Source organism: Dermacentor albipictus, chromosome 5 (genome assembly GCF_038994185.2).
Source record: "Dermacentor albipictus isolate Rhodes 1998 colony chromosome 5, USDA_Dalb.pri_finalv2, whole genome shotgun sequence".
NCBI classification, from domain to species: Eukaryota; Metazoa; Arthropoda; class Arachnida; order Ixodida; family Ixodidae; genus Dermacentor; species Dermacentor albipictus.
The window spans coordinates 14,752,093-14,756,359 of record NC_091825.1 but is presented as its reverse complement, the minus strand read 5'-3'; the positions used below and the strand labels follow the sequence as shown (position 1 = coordinate 14,756,359).

General features: G+C 44.4%; 1 pseudogene; it reads right to left on the bottom strand.

The window, feature by feature from the left end:
• Nucleotides 1-1,435: 1,435 nt before the first annotated feature.
• Nucleotides 1,436-1,617, bottom strand: LOC135906602 (U2 spliceosomal RNA; annotated as a pseudogene).
• Nucleotides 1,618-4,267: the final 2,650 nt, after the last annotated feature.

Below are 4,267 nucleotides of genomic sequence, written 5' to 3'. Positions count from 1 at the left end.
GAAGTTTCTGCATCACTAGATCGGCTCGAACAACGTCATAGAATAAATGTCTGCTGTAAATTGCGTCATTGTCTCGTCCCATGTTGTGGCCCCGCACCGTCGCTGCAACAGTGAGATTGTCCACGTGTCCCGACGGTGCTATTTATTCATTGTGCGCTTTTCGTTTCACTCGCAGCCAGGTTGGGCGCTCCGAAAGAGAAAGGCAAGACCAGCGCTTCTGGCGCACTTCGTCCTTTTCATCTGCATATATTCTTCATCATCCCGGTTATTCTTGGCGGTTGGTATCTGCGGTCTCGCCTAATAGAAGCGGTCAGTAGGGTTCCAGTCGAAATATTCAATTGTGGGTGCGTTTGTAAACCTATGTGTGCAAATAGTTCTCCCTACCTGTAGAGACCCTGAAGAGACGGTCAACAGTTCTCTAAATAAATAACTACACAGTTGCATGAAAGATAGCGTTGCATATACAACAAGTCTGCACAACCTGCATTCAAGGCCGTGGGATACTCTTCAACGGATCAACTACAGATATGCGGTAGTTATATCCCAAAGAAAACAGCTTCAAAATAAACCTTCATCGATGTTCTTTAATTACTATGTTGGCTCAAAACTAGTATGCCGGTTATATAAGACATTTCGAAAACCGAATCTTGTTTTTCTGTTGCACGAAGCGCTGAAGTAATTGTTACGCTTGTGCAACAATCGTTTACATACTGAAGCAATTAAAAAAATTCTCAATTCTGTAAAGCCGCCAAGAGCCGCTAGAACCTTTGCAAGTGACGCGCCGCTAATACTGCCTAACTTGAGACCTATTCAAATAAAAAAATTGGAATATTTCCTATATTAGGTGACATTTACTGGACAGTTTCGGTCAGTTGTCAATGCCCTAGCCCAATCGTAAACAGATAGAGGTAAAGGGCGCCCCAGCTAACGTCAGCCATAATGTTAAGCGAAAAAAAAATATCGGCAGAGACACGTAAGAGGGCTTACATGTGAGAATGCAAAAGCATTGTACGATTTGCAGATCTCGGAACGTCATGAACGTGCTCGTTTTGTACACCTATGATGTGGTGCCACCCCTTCCACATTAGCTGCGTCGTCATGCGCCCGATGACGCACGCACGTGCGCCCCCGTTTACTCAGCCAGGTGGCGGCTACGTGCCCTGTGCAATGACCCACGCACTAGGCACACTGTTATTCAACGAGAACCGTGGAGCCATTATGACGTCGGGGTCGCGTGCTCGACCCGCACCGTGGAGGCCCGGGCTCGATTCCCACGTAGACCGAGATGTACCAGATTTTCCCTACAAAGCCATTACCACACTTTGCTTAGAAATTTGACATCAACGCGATCATTTTACAGCGAAGCTGCACATGGCTAGATTCTTGAAAAAAATTCGTCCCCCTATAGAGTAGTGTGGATCGAGAATTTCCCCCCATACTATGGCAGATCCCGAAGATAGTGCATTATGGGGGCTGACCCGAGGTGGAGGTGAAGCAGGCTTTAAGCACTCAGCGAACTTGCAAAAATAAGTTTCATATCATAGGTACAAATAGAACACGCGTCAGATATTAAGGTGATAAGAACAGATACTAGACTTTGACCCGCAATGGCGATGTCTACGTTCGCACGGCCCTCTCCTTGTCGGCGTTCCAAGTGCTTGCGTGTCTACTTTCCTTTCCTTACCCTCTCCCGTGGTAGCGTTCCAGTAAGCGTGCTGCCCGTCATGACCGCGAGGTGGAAATAATTGCGAACCGTCCATGTGGCGCTGATACCGCAAACTCAGAACGGTTCACCGGAACCACGGCTAGGTTTAGGGTGAGTTTGTGGGGAATCAATTTTGTGTGGCCTGTGTTCTGTGTGACCACTTGTGGGGGTCGAGTGACCTCACAATTACTACACTGTGGGACGTCGACAAATGCACAATCGCCTTGGCTACGGGGAAGCAGTGCGTGCCCTTGGAGTGCGGTAAGGCGCTTGTCTGTTCTACGTGCCTGGATTCGTTAGTAAAATGTGTCGTGCCGCGTTTTCCAACAATACATGAGTATGTATAGCCCCCAGTAAATCATCATCTACCGAGGCTCAACATCGCGGAGTAGCGACTAGTCGTGTGTCGCCTTTCATTCATGTGCATACAGCGTGTGATGCTCGCCAATGGGCAGTTCGCCATTAAGAAGCCCACGTACACAGCTTCGCTAGTCATCTACCTTCACAGAGTGAAGTGTAACTGAACTATTGGCGTGTTTCACACACTAATCGCACCGTCGGCTATTCTTTATACGATCTTCTGATCCCGCCGACGCTGACGAATTTTCGTGTAGCGGAATATATCATACTCTCTTTTAAAAAATCCAACACAAACACGGTGCAAGCTACGATATATATATATATATATATATATATATATATATATATATATATATATATATATATATATATATATATATATATATATATATATATATATATATATATATATATATATATATATATATATATATATATATATATATATATATATATATATATATATATATATATATATATATATATATATATATATATATATATATATATATATATATATATATAATGTACAAAGTGTGAGATCTACAGACAGCACCTATAGTCACACTTTTCTGGTCTGAATATACCTCGTGCACGTGTTTCTTCTTTAAATTCATCCTTGAAGCACCCAGTAGCATTAATTTAGTCGCACTTAACTACCAAGCCTCTTATGTCGCCAACTGTCCACTCCGAAGCCGTCATCAGGGGTTCTTTGAGGGGCATATTTTTTTCAACCATAGCATTGGCATGACAAGCCGTAATATAATTCAGCGTCTCTCACGTCACTGGCTATATGAAGAGAAAGGTGTAATCCTCAAGCCATCAAAGGGAACACAGGTGCAGCGTAAGAAAAATGCTCCACAATGATGCTCTGCGCTACGCCGCGCAATCAATTAACGGCAGACTTTTCCTGAGTTGTTTTATTGCTGCGCCGTGGAGCACACATCACATTGCCGACATAACTGCCTGTGCGTGCTCCCGATATGCGCAGCCGTGGTCGGTCTGCTTCTGTTTGTTCTTTGTTCCTCTTATTTCTCCGCGGCCTGAAACTACCGAGTCGCTTCGGTGCGCGAACTTCTTTAAGCGATGACAAACGCACTACTTTGTGCTTTCTGACGTGTTAAGAAACTTCAACCTTTAGAGAATGCAATGAATAATAAATGCCAAGAACGCAGGTGCTTATGAGGCGGGTATGCTGAATGTGCTATGGCGCTTCGAATATTACGCAAGAGCGTAGGGTATAAAAAAACGCTGTCGGTGCTACTCGATTACTCTTATGCCGAGGAGACGTCGAGTGGAGACGCCCAGCACAGACGCAACTTCTTTCTATCGACAAAAAGGCTTAAAGAGGACGCTTCTCGTGGCTGACGAATAGTAAGTGATAAACTTTGCCTTCACGGAGCTCTTTCCAGTTGTTGTTAGTGAACATTGAACATAATGTTTTAACATATCAAGCCCGGTCACACATAATGCATAAACACTGTTTTAGTTGTACCGTAGGCTTTCAGCGGTCCCAGTATTCAAAACCATTTATTCTATTCGTTACCTGCCAAGGTCTCGTTCCTGAGCTCCGTGACAACTCCTGATGGTAACCGATGGATCGAATTACTTCGAAAACTGCTTCTTACTTAATATTATTTTTAGTATTAAAATAGAGCGCTAATTTCTCTAAGTATATTTTGTGCACTTTCTTTTCTATGTAGAAACACTTAGCGAAGGCACCAGTTTACTACTTTCATGCTATTGAGCGTAGAGCGTCGTCGCTCTTGGTTTGACATTTTTGTCGTAGGCGCAAAATCCACACAGACAGGCAGCAGAATACCTAAGGAGTACCGTGTCTGCCTGTGTGGTGTCACGTTATTAATCTAGAGAGCGACATAATGCTCGCACTGCTGCTGAGTGACTACAACAGAAGAAGTGGTAACGTCGTAATTTTCACAACTCCGTCCAATCCTTGCAGCGAAGCTGTATGTGGCTAGCCGACTAGTCCCTCCCTCCGTCAGTCTGTGAGTCGCCTGTACGCATAAAATTCCTCCGGTGGAATCCCATGCGCATGCGCGAAAAAAAATAGAAAGAGAAGCACGCGAGTAGCCAATACCAGCTAGATAGCACAACGTCTCTTTATTCCTGTCCATGACGTCACGCTACCGGGTCCGAAATTTCCATTGACAAGGCTGGCGGGATGAAAGCGGTGACGTTAAA